The sequence below is a fragment of the Micromesistius poutassou genome, assembly GCF_964030765.1.
Source record: "Micromesistius poutassou genome assembly, chromosome: 9".
Taxonomy (NCBI): Eukaryota; Metazoa; Chordata; class Actinopteri; order Gadiformes; family Gadidae; genus Micromesistius; species Micromesistius poutassou.
Window position 1 is genome coordinate 11,009,589 of NC_140279.1, and position 14,169 is coordinate 11,023,757.

At 47.3% G+C, this 14,169-nt stretch overlaps 1 protein-coding gene across 1 annotated transcript in view; it reads left to right on the forward strand.

Annotated features, from left to right (window-relative positions):
- Positions 1–13,951: 13,951 nt before the first annotated feature.
- Positions 13,952–14,169, forward strand: part of lpp (LIM domain containing preferred translocation partner in lipoma) — a 116,076-nt gene continuing 115,858 nt past the window's right edge. The window contains exon 1 of the mRNA XM_084473202.1: positions 13,952–14,080. The gene's annotated coding sequence lies outside the window, so the exon portion shown is untranslated. The remainder of the gene's footprint in view (positions 14,081–14,169) is intronic.

Here is a 14,169-nt window from a genome sequence, read left to right on the forward strand (position 1 = left end):
CGTATAAAATACCTGGTCTATTTTTACACATTGCTCTGTCTACATCTCTCAGCACTTTATTGAAGTGGTAATTTGACGGTTGGTAGTCTATGAACTGTAATGTCTCGTTAGGCTCGAGTTTCTATTGCTGTAATGATTCGGTGACTGATACCAAACACACACTTGAAGAATGATATACAGCTGAATAATAATCATAAAAAGTTTGAATGTATAAAGGCGATGGAGACCTATAACCATCCTGCCAAAGAAGTCGCGTTTCCCTCCTTCCTCACTTTTCTTTTTGTGTTTTACTCTTGCACCGAAAAAACTTTTTTATTTAATACTTCATCCTTTCCACTTAAACGCGTCCTCCACCACAAGGTGTCCACCACCCGGCGGGTAATCGGGTCCCAGAACGCCACCGCTTTACCGGCGACCTCCGAATCAGCAGCTGCAGCCCCTAAAAACACGAGGCTCCCCAAAAACAAAGCGCGGAGTCAACTCTAAATCCCAGCCACTCGGGGGTTAGTGATGCATAATGCACGCCGCCGTAGTTTGGAACACGATGCGTAATTTACCGCGACCCCCCGCCGAGCCCCGCCACGGAGCGCGCGGGTAATTACCGCGAACCCTTGGCAAAGTTTGTGTGCAACCGATTCTTAACAGGGAAAGAAATGACCCACTTACAAAAGGGATGGAGAGAGAGAGAGAGAGAGAGAGAGAGAGAGAGAGAGAGAGAGAGAGAGAGAGAGAGAGAGAGAGAGAGAGAGAGAGAGAGAGAGAGAGAGAGAGAGAGAGAGGCCTACACAGAATGACACGATGTAATAGAGAGACACGCAGAGTATAGACATCTATAATATTATATTCAACGGATATTAGGCTATATATTATTTATGATAGGACTATTATTGCGGTGAATATATATTCATTTTGTTTAACTAAACGTCACGAATCATGGTTTAGGTGAGAGCCATTCTGTAGCCTGTAACATGGAGTTAAAGTGGAGGTTAAGTGACATGTCGGGAGCCCGTCTGCAGCCGGTATGAACCGCGAGCCCTCGCGAGCCCGCTCTCTGCTGCCGCGTGCAGCCTCTGTGGAGCCCGCCTCTGCCGCCGCGTGCACGCCACGGCGGGTCATTGGTGCGCCTGATGGCCACTGACAAAAGCCCTGGGCCCGGACGTTGCCTCACTCTCTCCTCCTTTTCTATAAACTGCACACTTTTGTCTCTTTTTTTTCACAGCACCAAATTTCTGCCAACTTCAGCGTTCATTGTCAGCAAAGATGTGAGTGCGTGGAGTTGTGCTCGGAGAGGGTCTGATGCAAGCGGCTGAAACACCAAACAGATAGCGCTGTTAGGGCTGCTTTTAGACCCCTTCTCCACACACTCTTTCTACTCCATCGCTCTGCGTTAACCCATTCTCCATCGCTCCTCACCTACTGCACGCCAGCCAATCGATCACACGGCTCCAATATTGGAGCATATTCGAACAATCAATACAACAGATGACTGCATTGATCAGAATAGGGTGCTGAATCACTGTTCTGTATTTATTTATTTTTCTTTGTTTTTTATTTGCAAATTAAACATTACAATTGTATAAGGTGTGTGCATTTTAATATCCGTTAATTGCACGTTTTGTGTAGTATTTCTGACGGCCAGAACCGTTGTTCTTGGCCCTTATTGCTTCTCACAATTCAACCGTGAGGATATAAGAAGGTTTCCTTTGTTATTACCGTTATGAAGGCTGCATTGTCTGCAACAATCATTACTCCAATGTAATGCCTTCTCTGGCTCTCTGCTCTATATAACTCGTGTTGCATTTACTGCTAACTGTATATACACATATGCACGGTATTTACACTATTATCGTGATAAATAAGTGTGTGTGTGTGTGTGTGTGTGTGTGTGTGTGTGTGTGTGTGTGTGTGTGTGTGAGAGAGAGATTTTTTACGCTCTTCTGTAGAAGAGCGCTCATCCGACCAGAGCTGGTCGAGGTTCTGGTTCAGAGAGGAGACCGATCCGAGGTTCTGGTTCTGGTTCAGAGAGGAGACCGATCCGAGGTTCTGGTTCTGGTTCCACAGAGGGGACCGACCCCGAGGTTCTCAAGGCCAGAGGAATTCGGCCGGCAGAGTCCAACTGCTGGAATTTTCCATTCTTTCCCCAAACATCTCCCCGCCGTTCTGCCATCTGCTGGATCACGGCTCGGTTGATTTAATAAACACGCGGACGGATCGTTCTCATGCCGGTACGGCGACATATTTACCGATCCACACACACGCTGCTGGGATGTTTACACATATCCGTTAAGACACGCAGTATGTAACCGAGCCCCGAGTTAAGTGTCAGAAATATGTTTCAGATTCAGGAGAATGTTGCTCAGCATCTGATCTAGGCCTAGTCGTGGAGAGGTTCACTTCTAATGAGTCTCTTCATTAGGCCTGATGAGTCAATATTCTGCACGGGGAGCCTAATTCCGACCGCAAACAAGAGGGTGTTATTTCCTCGCTGGTCTATAGCATATATCCACAGATGGATGATGTTAAACTGAGGCGAGGTACACACTCGTCTGTTGACGTTTTTAAAATGTGCAAACGGCGACACTTTTACGCACGCTCGCTAGCGCGCAAATCTCCCATCCACCGCTGCTTGCTCCCTCTCTCTCTCTCTCTCTCTCTCTCTCTCTCTCTCTCTCTCTCTCTCTCTCTCTCTCTCTCTCTCTCTCTCTCTCTCTCTCCCCTTTGTCGGTCTCTCTCTCTCCCCCCTCTGTCTCTCTCACTTTCTCTCTTTCTCTCTCTCCATCCCCGCTGTGTCTCTCTTTCTTTCTCTCATTCTCGCGCACGCACGCACGCACACACACACACACACACACACACACACACACCACACACACACACACACACACACACACACACACACACACACACACACACACACACACACACACACACACAGGATTCCCCGGCGCTGTTCTACTGAAATCATTATTTTCAGTAACTTCCGATCATCTGTTCACGAGAAAGACGAGCGTCGCGGAGCGGAGGCCACACGTGGTACCATGGTGGAGGTGGTAACCATGGCACCGACTTCCCCAAATCTCCCCCCGCTTCATCATCATCATCTTGGCGTTCTTATAAAACCGCTCTCGTCAAATAAAAACGGATTTTATGACTGTTTAATGTCATTGAAGTAATATATGTAAAGGAGTCCTGGTTGGATCATCCATAAATCTGGTCCCTAAACCAGCTGATATACTCTGTGAGCCGCTCGGCCTTTCGTGGGACGCGATGACGTCATCACTTATAAAAGAGCATAGTTATCTGTCACGGAGAAGTGGAGTCACATGGTGATCGTTACTTTAATTATAGTACAATATTAACAATAATGTTATGTTTCAAAGTTTCTTTCAAATTATAGTTGTATCATTTGTATTAGTAAGTAGAAGTTGAGGTAGTAGTTTAGTAGTAGCCTAGTTGTAGTGGTATAAGTAGTAGTAGTAGTAGTAGTAGTAGTAGTAGTAGCCAGTAGCCGTTCCAGAAAACTGTTTGACTTCTTTTGGTTTTGTTTTCTGTTTCCGGTTCTGGATTGACATAAACCGTCAAAGCCGTTACTCCTTTCACTTTAGCTTTCTCTTTATTGCTTTATTTCTTTCTCTTTTTCTCTTCCTCTGTTTCTTCCTCTCTTTCTTACACCTATATTTGTCTCGTGACGCAGGACATGGTAACGTTATGACTGAAAGGAGTCTCCTCAGGTCACGTTACCCTGCCCGCTGAAGCAAGGTTTACACGCCGGCCTATTGATTAATCCTAACACGACCAAAGATTTTTTTCGTTCAATGCCACTGATTTACCACATTATTCTCAAGCACAATTTATTCACTCACAGACAGAGCACAGCATTTCTCCTCATTCAGAACATCTCAAAAAGTATCACAGACCTTTTTTGAAAACACCTTGATTGACATTATGGATATAATGATTTAGAAAGTCTTCAGTGGAGAATTAATTTTGGTAATGTCTGCCTTTCAGGGCAGAAACTTCCTGCATTCTGCGTTCAGAAAAATACTCTTAACTCAAAGGATCCAGGATCAGACCTCAACTGAAGGAGGTAACCTTGGTAACGATGAAAAGCCAGAACATTCCGGATTCCAGGTCGTCATTCACCTCCAGTCCTGTGTGGCCTGCTGCCTCCTACAGACCTCCATAGGTCTACCCTCAATAGGTGTACCCAGCATGGTACTATGGAGGGTACACCTGTACACCTATGGAGGTCTGGGACTGCATGGATGGGGGCAGCAGGCCACACAGAACTGGAGGTGAATGAGTTGACACTCATTCGCCTCCAAAACTTGTGTTTGAGAATAATGTGGTAAATCACTGGCATTAAACGAAAATAAAAAAGTTTGGGTTTAAGATTTTTCTTTCCTCGCTAATATTTTCATGAAGGATTTTACCGTTATTAGAGTATTTCAAACTGATATCACAGGGTACTATCGTCCATACAACCAAGCAAACCCATATTTAATCATCTGAACCCCTTAACTTTATAATAAATTAAATCCATAATTACACCATGCAAGTGATTTAACCCTGACCCCTAACACCTACTCTAACCATAAACTAAACCCTAACTCGTAACCCAACCATAAACTTAACCCTAACCAGTAACCATAAACTTAACCCTAACCTAACCACTAACGTAACCCTAACCCCTAATCTTACCATAAACTCAACCCTAACCTAAACATTAACTTAACCCTAACCCCAAACCTTACCATAAACTTAACCCTAACCACTAACCTAACCATAAACTTTACCTCCAGTTCTGTGTGCCCTCCGGCCCTCCAGTTAAGCCCTACCTAAGGCATTGTTTTCTTGTTGTTTGCGGTGAGTTTTAGGCCAACCCTGTTTTCTTGCCTGTGAAAATGTTACCGTACCGAGTCTGAGTGTCTCAGAGTCTCAAAATGATTTTATCATCGTCTCAGAATTCAGGCAGCAATCAAACAGTTTGAAAAACCATGAATAATTGAACCAAGCAATGAATAATTAATCTAACATCATTATATTCAAATGCTGAGCAAATTCTCTGGATTGGTATTCTATAGCCTTAACATGACAAAGACTTGTATTTATAATACTCTTGCCACTTATTTTGTAATCTTGTCATACCTCATGTACACACTGTATCCACAATATGTTGCACTTTTTGTGTCTTAAACAATGTGTCCTTTTAATGCACACCAAAACAATTGTTCACCTTGAGAAAAGGAAAGGAACGTGTTGAATGTTAAATGTGAAGCAATCAATTTATGACGGAGTCTCACCTTTTTTCATGTAAAAGGAATGTGGCATGCTGGGATTTGTAGTCCAACCCAGAAAGGCTGTTCTGTTCTGAACCCACAAGTCGATTGGGGAAGACAAGTTTCTGAGAGAGTGTGTGAAGTCTCTGAGGGTGGTCGTAGACCCCTGTGAAGATCAGCAGCTACAAGGTCCAGAAATGTTTCTCAATAACCCAGGTTTTCCTTATCAGAAGCGATATGAGTCAGACAGCAGCATAAACGGTGCTGAGATGTTCTGAGTGGTGTGAGAAGCTTCTGGGTTATTCTCCAGATTTTTCTCCCGAAGGGCGTGAGGAACGGGAGGTGAAGGACCTTCTGAGAACCACTGTGAGATGCTGTCTGGTGGGACCAGAGTTTCGGACGTCCCTGACCGTCGGGGGGCCAGGTGGACCAGAAAACAGGAACTGCTGGCACTGGAATCTGATTGGCTGACTGATAACAAGCAATCACGGATCAAAGCTCTCAGAGTCCTCTCTACTTTCCACGAATCCCACCCCCCAAAAAATTGTTAAAAAATAAAAAATCAACAATACTGCCTCTGCAGTCCAATGGAGGGGGATCCAGGGCTGGATCACCGTAATTCTGGTCCTGGGGCGGCTCAGAACGTCTCGGCCATCTGCCCGCTGAAGGACCCTGGGGTGCTGACAACGTGACACATTGTTTTATCTACAGAGCCATACAACAAAACGTCTCAGTGTCTGAGCGCATTAATCTACCTAAGCTGGTCCCAATCCAGCCAGATACTGCTCTTTATAGCTCTGATACTGTGGGGGGGGGGGTGACCACGCCCGTGACGTCACACCAGCTGTTACTGGAACCTGCCCCCGGCCAATGAGAAGGCCAGGAATCTGCTTGTTTGGGATGGAATTGGGAACTTAAATCCTTAAACAAGGAAGGAAGGAAAAGTTCTTTTTTTTCTGTCTTTTTTAATCGGGGCTGTTTGACCTATCTGTCTTGTCCTGCTTTGCTTTTGTGCGCCCATGAATGTTTTCGGCCTTCCGACATATTATTTTGTGCGCTTGTGTAATCAAACCTTTCCCCTCTAATGCCATCGAAAAAGGATTTCCGTGGAACTTCCATGGAACTTCTGCGTTTTCCAATTCCCGAATCCTTAATGAAAAACAAAGAGATATATCGGAAAATCATTTAGGAGAATGAATCCTCGCGGTGGTCCCCCATGGCCCTCCTGTACGGGCGGGGTCATAGCATCCAGTGTCGGTCATAGCATCGCATAGCATAGCATAGCATAGCATAGCATAGCATGCCCCTTCCCCCCCACCCTCCCGGGTGGGGGGGAAGGGGCAGAGGGGGAGGGCAGACACAAGATGCTACGTCTCTAATTACAGGGGGATCCATGCCACTGTTAGCCGCTGCCGCAGCCACCGCCAGGAGCATTTGAGCACAGCAGCCGTCTCCCCCGGGCGCTCTCCCTCTAGCACCATTTGATGCTAACACTGCTGAGCGGTTGAGCTTGGCGCGCGGCGCCACCGAGTGCTAGCAGCTAGCAGCTAGCAGCTAGCTGTCGGTGTGATGGTCATGCACACTGTCGTCTCTACAAAACACACATTAGAGACATGAATATGAATGTGATGGCTGATGCCTTGATGTGTCCCCGGGCTGATTGGGGAGGGAGGGAGGAGGGGAGGAGGGGAGAGGGGCTCGACCGCCCAGCCTGACGGCGGGGCGGGTGGAGGGGAGTGGAGGGTGGGTGATGGCTGGATGGGAGGATGAATGGATGGGGGGGATGATGGAGGAGTTGACGGGTGGGTGAAGGATGGAGAGAGGCATGCATAGATAGAGCGATGGACAGCTGGATTAAAAGGAACATTAGAAATATGTTGTGGAATGAATGTTGACGTCAAATTCCCTCATATTAGAATCCTCCATATGCTGGAAATTCACAAAGTGCGTCCAAATCCGCCGTCGAGTGTACGACAGAACCAGCGGATAATCCCTCCCCGGATGAGGGGACTAATATTCAGCCAATCCTGCTAAACCCAAATTAGTCCATCACTTTACAGCGTAAACCAGTGTTGACACGCTGAGCTCTCGGGCCGGGGAGGAGGAGGAGAGAAACCCAAAAGGGGGCGGTGTGTGACGGACAGGCCTCGGGAACGCAGTGATCCAGGGATAAAGCGCTGTGGTGGAGAGGATTAACCGACCAATCGACACACTAATCAGAGGCAACCACAGGTCAGCCCCCCCCCCCCGGGCCGGGACATTGATCGGGGCGGCGGTGGCGGTGGCTCGGGCTGCGTGGGGCGGCCGTGTTAATTAGTGATGTCATGAGGTCCTGGCCAGGCAGGGCCCGGCGTGGCACGGGGCCAGGCCCTCGGGATTGGGGGCCGGACCAGCGAGGGTCGCGGTGCTGCTGGTTTTAAAGACAGCCACCCGCCTGGCCGCACTGACCTTAATCATCTGCCAACGATGGGGGTTTACTCTCTCGGTTCTGGCCAGAGCATTAAAACATGAATTAATAAATAAATACACGGTGGGGACATGTTGTCAAAGTGTAATCCATATCAAAGGCCCTAGAGAGGCCGCTGCTGGCAGTGGGTTCACCCTGTCATTCTCATGTGGATGCACCCTGTCATTCTGATAGTGAATCACCACATTATTCTGATGGTGAATCACCCAGTCATTCTCATGTGGATTCACCCTGTCAATCTGATGAGGATTCACCATGTCATTCTGATCTGGATCGACGTTCTGATCGATCAGAAGTTAGTATTGACATGGATTCATCCTGTCATTTTGATTAAATTTCACTCTGTCATTCTTATGTCAGTGGTGATATTGATTCACGCTCAATTCCCCTTATATCAACAGAGAGGAGGGGGGGGGGCGGGGGGGGGGGGGTAAAGAGATAAGTGACTGGGGTGTTTTATGTGAGAGCCAGCGCAGCGACTCTGGTATCAGAGGAGGATACTGAAGTGCAGAAGTTCTTCTATTCAAATCCCCAGAAGGTCAGAGAGATACCGCCGCAGAGCCGAAGGTTATCTACGTATTCTGTTCAGTGCCGACCTTGCCAAACCTGAGCCCCATTCTCTGCCTTTATTCAAACGCCGTCCTCTATCAACCAGGAACCTGGGTTGGTGATTTGGTTAATCAGGGCAGACCTTGTGTAGTTTCAGTTAGAGCTGTTAATGACTCTGCCCGGGGCTGTCCACGTTTAACCCGACCCCCCCCCCCCCCCCCTCGCCGCCGTCGACCCTGCCGGCGCGAGGCCGCTCCCATGATGTCACGTCGAGGCAGCAGGTAATCACAGTGCCGTGGGGGGATTAGGGTTCCTCCTGTGTTGGCTGTCACCACGGTAACGTCAGCCCAGCCTCACTCTGCGCTGATCTGCGTATCTCTCCTCATAAAGGTCATGGGTGCATAATGCACCGCCTGTTATGGGGAGCCACGTGAAGATGTGTACATTATGCGGGCCGTCGCCTCTCACGTCATTCAAGGACTTATTTTTAATCGGTTCGATGAGTCGACGCGGTGAAGGCCGCCCGTGTGACTTCGGGGTACCAGGGTCTGCGTCTTGTCGGTTTCGTCTGCGCTTGACACAGGCTTTCTCGTCCTATTTGAAGTACTTTGGGTTAACGATGGTCACTGAGAAATGTCTGCATTCACAGTCGGCTATTCTAAGATGCTTTGGAGGAACGCAGCCAAAGACTGACATATAATATTGTATTTTATTGTATAACTATGGTTACCACAAAGTACGGCCACATTCGCTGCCTGCATCCCCGGAAAACGACATAAACGAATCAATACCGATCAATAACTCATTCACATCTCAGCCCATACCCTATGTGCAGACTGATTCTATACAGTATAGAAGTAGGCCATCTTCAGAAGAGAAGATAAGACTGCTTCCTGCTCGGAGGGTTGGTGGGCCGTGATTCAGACGGTTGTTTGTTTGTTTTGAGGGGGAGGAGCGACGGAATGATGAGGATGGCGTTCCAACCGAAAGTAGTGACGTCACAACCGACACAACCAACTCTTTAAGCCGGGTTGTGTAGATGTGTAGATGCTTTGACGGCGGGAATCCTGGTGGTGGGTTGGATTGAACGTGTGCGACGTTCCTCTGTGAGCGAGAGTCTCCATGACACGCCATCAGCGCTCTGAATGGAACTCCATCTGACCTGCTGATCGCTCGCGCGTCCACATGGAGACAACGCCGGCCGCAGGCGCAGGATTTTCTCACATCTGCCGTACGCAGACGCATTAACACGGAAGCGCAACACAGGAATTATAATTCATGGGTGTAATCTGAGACGCAGATCTGGGCAGGGGTTGTCAGACGAGAGGCTCTGGGACACGGTTGTCGTCATAACTCTGCCTGTCTCTCTGTTCAGCGTGACTCTCACTAATTTGTTTGTGCCTTCAAAAAATAATCGGTTCTATCAGGCTTCTAATTGCCCCAGAGCAGAGGCGTACACTACAAACACACATTTTAGTTATTTAGTTGTTTTTCAACAAAACCCTTTTTCGCTGCTCTCATAACAATGATGAACACCAAAAACAACATTTAGCCGTATATTTAGCATTCCTTTTATTGTTCTGTTAGTATTGTTTCACTAGAAGTGTTACAGGACTGTATGCCCCTAAACTACTGCTAGATTAATGGCCTATAGTTCTAGTGAGTTTGATTACATTTACATTTATATTTAGGGCATTTAGCAGACGCTTTTATCCAAAGCAATTTAAAATAAGTGCATTTGTCAAAAGAAAGAGAAACAACGATATATCACTGTCAGTACAGTAAGGATGTCCATAGAAACAAGGGCCAAGCTCTAACAACTGCTAGGTTAGTTTGATGTTTGGAGAGAGAATAGTATTCTTCATCTTCAATTACAGCAGAACCATCTCATGCCTGGCGTACATGCAGACGTGGTGTTCTGAGCGAGGTTAACCCTCTGCTCAGGAAGTGGTGGACAGACAGGAAATCCAGCGTGGGTTACTCTCATCATTAACTTCATAATGAGGACGTTTACAGGGTTTGAGTGGTTTCAGGAGTTGGGTGATCTGAGTGATGTACATGCAGGGTTTTCGCTTTCAACACAAAACCATAGGATGTTTCCATACGTTTAAAAAGGAAACGTAAAGCTGTCACATGATCAATGGCATGGATAGCATGTGGCTGCGTAGCGGCGCTACATCAAAGGTCCTGTGCTATCCGCACACGGAGATAGCATGCACGCTAACAGTGGATGGAGACAGCATGCTAATTGGCGCACAGAGACACCATGCTTTTAGCGCACTGAGACGCCACGCTAATGGCGCACGGAGACAGCACGCTTTTGCTATTGGCGCACAGACACACCGTGTTAATTGGCGCCTGATTGATAACTGAAGTTTAGAGGCGCAAGCACTTAGCTTAGTTTAGCCGTGTCGTTAGCGGACGTCTTCCTCAATCACTCTTCAGGCAGGAAGAAGAAGAGGAAGAGGAGAGGAGAGGGAGAATCACTGGCGGGCCCATTAAGCATGTGGCGGTACAAACGCAGTGCAAATAATCTGTCACACATTACAAATGAGATTATCTCCCTGCTGCCTGCGCCCCGCAACTTGTGTATGGCGGTGGGGCGGAATCAGTGAGACGTCAACATAGCTGCAAACGTTGCGCTGTTATCACCGTCCCGCATCTCAGGGCTGCGGCTGGTAGACGCTGCTCATGCGTGGAGGAGATGAGGACGGGGGGGGGACAGGGGGGAGGTAGAGGAGGGAGGGGAGGCCGCTCGCAGCGCACTTTAATCAGTTCTAGTAAAATATGAGGCAAGCAAACACCAGCGATATTAAACAGGGGTTTTTATGTTTTCATTTTTTTTCCACACCGCCTCTTTTAGCCTAAACAGCTCCACAGTTGTCACGTTGTATTAAGTGTTTTCAGTTTCAAATTCATCCAGATCTAGAAATCAAATAGTGTTCCAGCATATAATATATAGCCTTTTCCTGAATGACGCTGGAATATAATCGACATGTTCTGTTTTGCAATAACATTTGGAATGTGATACAGGACGAGAGATTGTAGTTTAATGTTATCATCATCATTATTTAGTGCGCTGCTATCCTAACCGCTATCTTCGCCGTATCAAGGCCTCACTTGTACTGGAGACGAGAAACAGATTGCTGTCCCACACCGGCTCCCCCAGCCACACACAATCAGAGTTCCACCGAGCAGTTATGGTATTTGCACATAATCAGCAGCATGCAAATCAGCCCTGTGCTTTGCCTGCCAGAGATCTCAGAGGTAGTGAGAGCTGCCAGGATTATGATGCTTTGTTTGGTGTGTGATAGTACAAGCTTGATTCACTCCCTCCCTGGATCAGCAGTCTTTATCCAGCAGCATTTGAATGAGCAGCGAGTGTGGCTCTGTGTCAGAGCTTGTGTCTCGTGGTGTGTGTTATTGACGCTAAAGACTCCTGACAAACACTTCACGCACAGCGCTCCGATATGAAAGCCCTGTGTTTGTATGTCTGTGTCCAATCATTTCACAGGCTGACTACGGGTTGACTTGTGTGGGATTTTTTCGCCTCTGGAGTTGGATTCGGTGCGCGGTTGTTGAGATGAACTTTAGTGCACTACCACTCGTTTTTAAAACAAGACTTTGATTCCTTGGTGTACTCTGATGTCCAGATGTTGTTGTGCAACTCTTCTGTTGTAGCTTCTTCAGTTTTGACTGTGTGCTTTGATTGTCCTCACACTCCCTTTGTAAGCTGCTTTGGATAAAAGAGTGTTCTGCTAATTGACAAAATGTGATGTTATGTAAATCTCTCAGGTCCCTGTCACTCTTTAACCGGCAGAATCTGGCTCTGAATTCTCCCCTGTTTTAATGCTTTTCTTTATCTGCCGTAATCCGGGACACGTTAATGAAGGAGGTTTGTTGTTGGGCTGAGGACAGAAAGAGTTTGGTGGTAGATTTGTGCGCTCACTGCGCTATTTGTGTCGGAGCACGTCACGTGGAGACATGGGAAGCTTGGTGGTGTGGTGTTCAAACGGGAACAGTGTTCACTGGTTACTGGTCGGCAAAATATGCCTTCACAGGTGTTATGTTTCTATAAAATGGTGGTAGTTGCAGAACGTTATCTTTTCAGCTGGTTTGGCGTCTTGGAACCCTGGTCACCTCCAGGGTCCACCAGACGGAGACCACATTCAGGGGTCTTTGGTTAAAAATGTAACAAGATTACATGAGTGATTACATGCATAATGCATGTGGCTTGTGGCATGTGGCTCAGGAGGCAAGGCGGGTAACTGGAAGGTTGCTAGTTCAATCCCTGGCTCCTCCTAACAGAGTGTCAAAGTGTCCCTGAGCAAGACACCTCACCCTAACTGCTCCCGACAAGCTGGCTGTCGCCTTGGACTCGCGCTTTGAGTGGCCACTGGATAGAACAGCACTATATAAAAGCAGTCCATTTACCATTTAAAGAACAAAAGGTTTTCTGTTAAGCCGTGTTGATTCTCACATTGTGGGGTGAAGGCAGTACAACATGTGTTCTTCTATCTCCAGCCCATCCATAAGACACAACACGCTTCTGTCAGCGCATCCTTTCACATTCTCCAGGACTTGAGGGGCCCCAGCCCTGGTGTTCCCAATGATGAAGGGCCCTAGCCCTGGTGTTCTTCATCTGGGGTTGGACGGCATACAGCTGGTTGTCAGCTATCTGTGTTATCGATTACTAACATCATGGGTGTGTTTGTGTGAGTGTGTATCTTTCACACAGAGAGAGAGAGAGAGAGAGAGAGAGAGAGAGAGAGAGAGAGAGAGAGAGAGAGAGAGAGAGAGAGAGAGAGAGAGAGAGAGAGAGAGAGAGAGAGAGAGAGAGAGAGAGAGAGAGAGAGAGAGAGAGAGAGAGAGAGAGAGAGAGAGAGAGAGAGAGAGAGAGAGAGAGATGACACGCACACACACAGGGACCAGAGAGACTTTCAGATGAACTTTGCTGGAGGTTTTCTGTGACACAGACCAGTACAGGACAACTTCCCCGGCCTGGTTGATACGGCACCACGGCCCCTCCCCCCTGGTGGATCGGAGAACGACTTCACTGACGGCCCGGAGCTAACCACCGCCATAGTCAGCATAGCTTTAAAAAGCGTTTAAAGTACAAAAAACCCTGATATTTTTGGGTTGTTTTCATAGTTTATCCATTTGGTCACTTTATTGTATTTTTTACACTTTTGAGTATTTCTATTGTGTTTCATATTTTATATTCATGACGTGGTTGACACTTGACCCTCTGTGACTCGAGTACAATTTTTTTAAAATAAAAAAGATCGTTACATACCCCGTGAGTCACCTCATAGTGACGTCAGAACCCTACTGGAAAGGACTTGGTAAAAAATCAATGAAATGTATAGAATGCAAACAACACAGAAATCCACTAACACGAGTATGGGAAATGATCATTAACAGAACTTCTCACCACTATTATATTGGTATTATGGTATTATTATTATAAACTATCCTATGTGTCTAGGAAATATTTATTCCTTATTTATGCGTCCAATTGTCCGGGCAGGCCCACGGATGTGTGGTGGGTGCGTGTTTTTGGGGTTGAGTGATCCACCGCTGGGCCCACTGCCTTACATGGGCAAACAGACTCAGAGTGACTGAGTCGGCTGGAATCCGGGGCCGTGACGTCACCGCCAGCGCGCTGCGCTCTCTCCCAGAATTTGGATAAAGAAGTTTTTGACTTTTTTTACTGGGATTCTGAAACTTCTCTCTCTCGCCTTCCCTCGCTGTCCCCAGCCCTGCTCTGGTATTCCTAGAAAGCGAGGTAAGTCGACGGGATGATTCGCAGTGTGTGTGTCGTCCCCAGCCTGTGTTTGGTGTGTGTTGTTGTTGGGGAAAGAGGTAGTTTGTGAA